General features: G+C 42.7%; 1 long non-coding RNA gene across 1 annotated transcript; it reads left to right on the forward strand.

The window, feature by feature from the left end:
• Positions 1-4,633: 4,633 nt before the first annotated feature.
• On the forward strand, positions 4,634-6,879 carry LOC136457825 (uncharacterized). The gene is made up of 5 exons (XR_010759821.1): positions 4,634-4,902; positions 5,004-5,128; positions 5,218-5,267; positions 6,327-6,400; positions 6,496-6,879. It is a non-coding gene; the product is annotated as an uncharacterized lncRNA (long non-coding RNA).
• The last annotated feature ends 1,019 nt before the right edge of the window (positions 6,880-7,898 follow it).

Raw genomic sequence — 7,898 nt, forward strand, 5'->3', positions numbered from 1 at the left:
TGAGGGTCAAGAGTTCTGACGTAAGTCGGGAGTTCCGATGGTCGGAAGTTCCGACATTCATCAGGAGTTCCGACGCCTCACAACATTACTGTAACTCAGACATGTCCGGTATGGCAACGGCTATAAACGGCTAGTTTTTCCATGGGGGGTATTAATATCCCTAAGCCTCCACCTTTGGAGGCTGCTGATTCTATTGATCCTCTAGCATGTTTTTGAGCTTTGCCAACTCTCCCAACCCTCTCTTAGTAAGTGTTTGATCAAATTTGCCAAATCAAATTGTGGGTTGAGTGAAATTCAAAAAAAGAGCAATCCAACCACTTAAGCACTTGTGCATATTGTTAATCTCGTGATTTGCATTTGTTACACTTGGACTCTTCAGTCCTAGACGGTTAGGCGTCGCCGGAGAGCACCCGAGAGATTGTGGTGTGCCTTAAAAAGTTTGTAACGGTCGATTTCGCAACCTTGGAATCAACTAGTAGAAGGAGGAAAAGGAGTTGGAAAAGACTCTGGCTAGAGTGACCTTCGTGGTACCCTCTAGGTCTAACCTTCGCTGGATCGCCCGTAGCCCCCTCAACGGAGGGTAGGACTCGAACGAGTCCGAACTTCGGTAAAACAAATATCATATCTCTATTCGCATTTCATTTGATATTTGTGTTGCTCTAGCTTTTGTGCAGGCTCTCTGTGTATATTGTCATCTCTAGTAGGTGCTTGCAATTTGGTTTGAAGATAGAAATTGATAGGAGCAAGTTTGGGGCTGCTCTGCAGAAACCGTGCAAACCGGACACGTCCGGTATACATACCAGACACGTCCGGTATTTTGTACTTGTGCTAAAAATATTTATTCTCTGTTCTAACTTTGTGTTGCAGGGTTGTAGCTTCTAGATATGTTCTTTATACCTTGCTTACTCTATGGCTAACTTGTGAGGGGTGATATTACTCTTAATTTGGAGTTTCCATTTTGGAAACTCCCTTTTCTAATCGATTCCGCATTTAAAGGTGTTAATTTTTAGAAATACCTATTCACCCCCTCTAGGTGGCATCCTAGGTCCTTTCAACCACCAACTCATCCATTTCACACACTCTTTGAGTTGGCTTTTTCTTTAACTGATCTTGGGCTTTAACCGACCTACCTAGCTCTAGTTTTCACAAGTGTGTGTCACATCCACTCACTGGACTCAACTAGGTCAAGCTACTCGTTCATGCACCTCTTTATAGTATGACCAAAGGAAAAATAAAGATGATAGAACTAATCTAAGTGTCTCTCAACACCATTGACACTTAGAACTAGTCAATCCTTAATCTTCATGCTCATCCTTTGAAAACCAAAAGAACATCAACTAGGGGCATGAAAAACCGTGATTGCCCAATCAATCATCATTATTGTGGCCTCACTTAAGTAATGTCGCTGCAAAACACATGTTAGTCACAATGATTGTGTCGTCATTAATCATCGAAACCAAATCAGGGGCCAACCTCCACCATCTCTATGCATCGACGGTTAGTCCAACCTCTGCCGTCTCTAGTGGCAGGGGAAGGAATTAAATTAAGGTATGGCGAGATGCCGAACTAGAGAATATAGCTATTGTAACTCCAACCTCCACTGTCTATCCGTCTCTATGCATCGACTGTAAGTCACCGGCTTGGCCAACCCTCCAAGTTCTCTTGCACTCCAACTTGACTTGGTCAAGTTCCTGCCTCGACTTTAGTCAATACCATCTTGGACCTCCATCTTGCACATGTACTCCTGCTTGTCGTGATGTCCAAGTTCTAGCTATCCATGGTTTGCCGTCTGGCCAAGTCCCTTGATCCAAGCCTTTTTTCGTTCTTCATTGATTTATCAGCCATTTCGTCGACCTTGATGCACTAAACACTTGTGCATGATCGTTGCTCTATACACACCAACTAGACTCACTGGTTAATTCAACTTAGCCAGACCAACTCAATCAAAGCTTGATCATCTCATATTAATAATCACTCATCATCCTTGACATGGGCACCTATCCACCATGTCATCTTAGAGGGTCATATACTCATATGAGTGCCCTATCCTTGTGTAAGATCCACTAGTCAAGACCTAAGCTATGAGAGATCTTGTAACACCCCAACCCATTAGTAGCCTATTGTTGTTGTGAAGTTGGCCCATGTAGCCCAAGTGGCACATGTGAAGTTGTTGTTGGTGGGTTTAGTACCACCTTGGAAGTTTAGGAGGGTGAGGGCCAACTTATATGCCTTGTCGTTCCAAACGTAGCACCCTCGGTGCCTTGTCGTTCCAAACGTAGCACCTCCGGGTTAACCCTTTTACACGAAGTGAGGACGAAAGTGTAAGCGAGGTACTACGCGTATGCAGGCCTATTCCACGTGCGGAGCTGGGCCATATAAGCAGTTTTTGGACGGCGGGTGTTACAGATCCATCATGGCATACCACGTTAAGGTGCAAAAGAAGTCGGACACCATTTGGACATGGATGACACTATGTGACAAGTTCGGCAACCTGAAAATCATATTACCTAGATAACACCTCCACATGAGTTCAGAGACCTAAAAATACATTTTGAAAATTTAGTAGCTGCATAACACCACGGGACAAGATTTTGGGAACCACCCAAGCATTTTACTAAAAAAAATACATTAACATATGCAATACCATGTAAAAGAACTATCCATACAAATTAAATGAAACTAACTTGAAATTGTAGACGGTGAATTTTTCATAGTTGCAGTTATAGAAATTTGGATTGTGACAAAATTAAAACGGCCTATATTTTAGAAGTGATAGAGTACCAAGATACCTCGCGCTAGCCTCTTGTTCCTATAATTTCGCGCTAGCCTCTTGTACCAAGATACCTCGGCCTATATATATATGTGTGTATGTGTGTGGTGTGTGTGTATATTCCGTATCTCCATCCATTCTCATACTTGCCTTTGGCCCCCTATGTTGTGCTCGTCTTCTTCGACCTTGTGTTTGCGGTGCTCTTGCCACTCCCTCCCTAATCTAAGGGAAGTGCAAAAACCGTGCCTGCCACTCCTTGCTAATTTAAGGGAAGTGCTAAAGGTTGCGCTTGACGTCAACTATGTTCATCCACCGATATACAAAATCATGTCAATTTTGTGCACAAGTGAGATTAATGTACAAGTGTATCAGGGCCGTCTGAGCAAAATGGGAGACCATGTACGAAAAAAAGTGGAGGCCTAATCTCTAGTGACGAAACATGAAAATAATGATATATGTCAATGTATTACTTATATTGCAAAGTATAGTGGTATACAAGGATTGTACGCTTTGGATTTCCCGATTCATATGTTCCGACCTGCGGCTGCGTGGTAAAATGGGGACTGCTCTAGAGCCTCGACGAGTCGTGGCTTCCATCTCAATGTCTCCGATCTAGGATTGCCGAATTGGGACTGGGTCATGAGCGGCAGTAAACGGCGGCACTGATGGCATCGTTGCGGTCGGTTTGTCTCCCGAATGAAGTAGCACATCTTTACATATGAATCCTGCCTTCAAAAGCTGACCAGTCAGCGTGCCACATCACGAACTTTTCATGGCTGTTCGATCGAACGTGCGGACAGCCCAGATCGGGCGAGCCGTGGTTATTTTTTTGAAAAACTCCTTCGATTTTTCAAAAATCAACCCGCGCTCCAGAGGTCCTCTCAGTATATTTTGCAAAAAACACATCAGATTATTTCAAAATCAACCCGCACTCCAAATCGGATGGGCGTGGGTTTTTTTTTTGCAAAAAGACCTTCTCTTTATCAAAAATAAAACCCGCGCTCCAGAGACCCTCTCAGCAATTTTTGCGAAAACCTCCTCAGATTTTCTCAAATCAACGTACATGTCACCTTTGATTATATCTTTTTTTTTAAAAAAAAAACTGAAACTTTAAAATTGCATAGTAAATCACAGAAAAATTATAAATTAGAAAATCAAGTTCATCTGAAATCCTAACCAGTAGTACAGTGCATCCATAATATCACATGTTTTAGTAAGAATTTTTTCACATAAACTTTTATCTATGTTTTTTAGGGGTAAATAAAATTATACCTTCATGATGACAAAGTCTCGAAAATACATAAAAATCATAAATTACACTTATATTCTTATTGCCACTAGCCTAATCGAAAGGGAAGACGTGGCAAAGCCGCGCCCGTGTTTCTAGTCACAACGGAGATGTGAACTCATATGCTGCAACAGGCCACGTTTATGGGCCAAAAAAAAGACAATTGTTGCTGATTTATTAATTAAAAGAAAGCCCATAATTACTATACATTCTTAGGGTACTTAGTAATTGGGCCCTCGTGATTTTGGGGACCCTGTTTCGTTGCACAGCCCGCACGGGTTTGGGATGTCTTTGGAGTGTATCTCTACTATAAGGGACTAATCCAAACTATTTTAGATACATCAAATAATACGTTTTCCGCTGAGGAAGTAAATTATTGTGCACCAATAAAATTACACCTAAAATTTTAACATCATTAAAATCTATGGCTCCTAATCCTCCCACACAGATTTCAACTCCATCCGATGACGAACGTTATTCGGATCTTCCCACACTACAAGCTTTAACGCACAGTCAGATGGAAAACAAAATCACCCTCGCACGTGTCTCCGCTCCCCTCCCTGCAAGGGCGCAACCCCTCCCCGAAATCACGCACGAGCGGGAAAAAAAATCCCGTCAATCACGATCACGCCCGCATCGCCCGCGTCGGCCATCCGTCTCCACTCCTCTGGCAATCCCGATCCGCGCTGCACCTCCCTCACGATCCGTTTGCGACCCTTTCGTGCTCCACCGAGGCCAACGCCATTCCTGATTCCTCCCACTTCTGCCGCACCGCCGCTGGCCAAGATCCTGCCGGTGGTTCTCGCTCTCGACGACGAAGACGACAAGACAGACACTGCCACAGGTGTGTTCCTCAGATTGATTTGATTTTCTTGGGTAAATTCGTAGTAGGAGTACAATCTTCTTGGGCATTCTCTATCTGGCGTTGATTTGGAAATCCCCTAGATGGCAAATCGGAAGCGAAGGAAAGGAGAAAGAGAAGGTTGTCGTTGTGGGCGACAAGGAGGTGTACGGATCTGGCGAGAAGGCTGCCGTGTATGGGTCGCCTCCGGGAGCAGATCTCTTGAGCGGTAAGGATGCTTCTTTTGTATATGAGTTACATTTCTGATTTCATAGTAGATGGTATTGGCGATTGATTTGGGAGTTGCATATTCTGCAGTTTTGCCTGGACATTTGCTTTGAGCCGAGCACCACGCCTTGTGGGCACAGGTAATTTCTAGCTGTGTTTTTGGAGAAGTAGTTGCTTGTATTCTGAAAATCTATATGCAAAAGAGAAGAAATTGAAAACTTTCCATGGCTCATTTTGTTAGTACTGTGTGCAACCGCAATGTCAGTTGCTTCCGGTGACTTGCATAATTCATTTTCTATGCTGACAACTATCGAAAGTGCAGTTTAATGAATGATGCTCGATTTTGGTAACATTTTGTTGGTTAGTGTGGGAGAAGGCTGCTAATTATCCCCAGGCAAATGGACCACGAAAACTTGTTTGCCATGTACTTGTGCGCTTCTAGCGAAAGTGAAGTTTAACGAATGATCCTGGATTTTGGTAAAATTTTGTTGGTTAGTGTCAGAGAAACCTGCTAATTATCCCCAGGCAAATGGACCACAAAAGCTTGTCTGCAATGTATTCGCGCTGTTCTAGCGCATTTCCAATTCCTTTTTCTTTCATGATTTTGTTTATATATACAAGACTGGAGTCCTATGATTTTCATCATTACTTTGGCTGTGCTTCAAGTAAAAAAGGTTACTTGAATTTAGAAAGTTTGCATCCGACAGGGAACATAGCAAGAATCACTGTATAGTCCAGTTTAGTTGCTTTAACCGTACAATGCAGTTGCTTTCTCAACATATTTAGTTCATTTTGGTTGCTGCCTGCTATTCTGCTAAGGAATGCCAATAGACGATTGCTCCAACTATTTGAAGTGTACATTCTTGCTGACCAGCATACATTCTTGATTCAAACAAAGATTAGTCTGTCAGTTCCACGGCAAATATGGTGTTTAGTTCACAAATATTGTTAGGCTAGAGTGGAAATAAATTATTATTGTACTAAAGGTTTTTTTTTAATCCTGAGGTTTATCATTTCAAATTAACCTTTTCTCAATCTCAACCAACCTAATGTTTTGCTCATTATGGTGTTACCTATAACTTTTTTGAATTGAACATTCTTTGATGTAATTATGTTATTGAATATTTTAAATCTGTTTCATCATTGCTCTGATCTGAAAACTTTTCTGAAACTCATATTACTGCTACTCTTTTAAACAGCTTCTGCATAAATGCTTAAGACATGCTGCAGCCAAGTGCGGAAAACGGTGTGCAAAATGTAGGCAATTAATCAGGTAAGTCTTTCTTCAAAGCTGTGCAATCTCGACAACACATGGGTTTGATCAATATAAACTCTAAAGGCTTTGACTAAATGATTGCCACTCTGCAGCAGCTGAAGATCGTGCACCATCAACATTGTAATCTGGAACACCGTTCAGCTCTTATTTCCCAGTGAAGTTGAGGCAAGAAAGAATTCGACCTCATCACCTTCACCATGCGACAGGGATGTGAACCATAGCCCACTGAGAGCTAATAGGTTCTCACAAGGTGACACCTATGAGAACTAGAACTAGAAACAACACCAGCAGCAGCTTCATCTGCGAAGGGAGAACAGGAAGCAGCTACAGGACCTTCATCAAACCTGGCAGTGCAACAAGCGCCCATCCAACAAACAATTGGATTTATAATTTTGATTATTATTCTTCTACTATGAAAGATTTTTTTAGACACGTGGGTGCCGCACGTGCATCTCAACTATAATAAAAAGCATTGAACTCTGACCACACGTCAATTCGCACTGTTGAAAACAATGGCGATAGTAGAGAAAATTAGATATGTGCATAGAGACACGTATATGGTGGAATTTTAATCAAATATATTGTTTTTGCTTTTTTTGGGGGTGCATTTGCATCCCCTACTCACTGCATAGCACATACCTTCGCCCCTGGTTGAAAAGCTCCACTATGGCGCAGCCTTGAGAAGGCAACAAGCCTTGCTTACACAGAAAGCAGAGCAAGCGAAGGAAACGAAAAGGGGAAAGTGAACTCATCCATCCATCTTCAACTACTAGTACTAGTAGAAGCATTTCCCTTGATTCCACACGCCACTACTCCAAGAACACATAGTTGCTGCCTGATAATACTCCATCATCTTCCAACCCTTGTTTCTTGTACGCCCTAAATTCCCGTGGTGGCTGCAGCCTGCACGTTCAGCCGCTTAGGTGATCAGATCAGTGATCACTGATCAGCTATGCTATGCTATGCTGCTCTCGAGTGTCTCGTCCGACGGGATGCAACGGGGCTGGAAACCGCTCCGCTGGCATTTAAGCGGAATCTTATGTAGCAGATGCAGACATAGTCCGCGTGTGGAACCCGAGGCACACCGCACACCATGACTTCTGCCGAGTGCCTCCAGCTTAGGGATTAAAATGTTACGGATATTTTTCGATCGTATTCGAAACCGAATCCGTTTAGAGGGGTTGAGATCTGTTCATATCCGAGTCCGGATATCCAACATCTGATACCGTATCCGTATCCGAATACTCAAATCGCATATTTATGATGTCGATATCCAATCGTATCCTATCCGACATAGTTAACACTATCCGTATTCGAATCTGAATCCGAACAGAAATATAAAAACAAATATAATATCAGTGATATCTGTCCGTATCCGATCTGTTTTCATCCCCTGCTCCAGCTCGAGCTCACCTGGCTAGTGTACCTGGCTCGAGATCTGCATGGTCCGTGGCCTGTGTTTGTGGATGCAACGCGATTTTTTTTTTCACGCCTT

Source organism: Miscanthus floridulus, chromosome 6 (genome assembly GCF_019320115.1).
Source record: "Miscanthus floridulus cultivar M001 chromosome 6, ASM1932011v1, whole genome shotgun sequence".
Lineage (NCBI taxonomy): Eukaryota > Viridiplantae > Streptophyta > Magnoliopsida > Poales > Poaceae > Miscanthus > Miscanthus floridulus.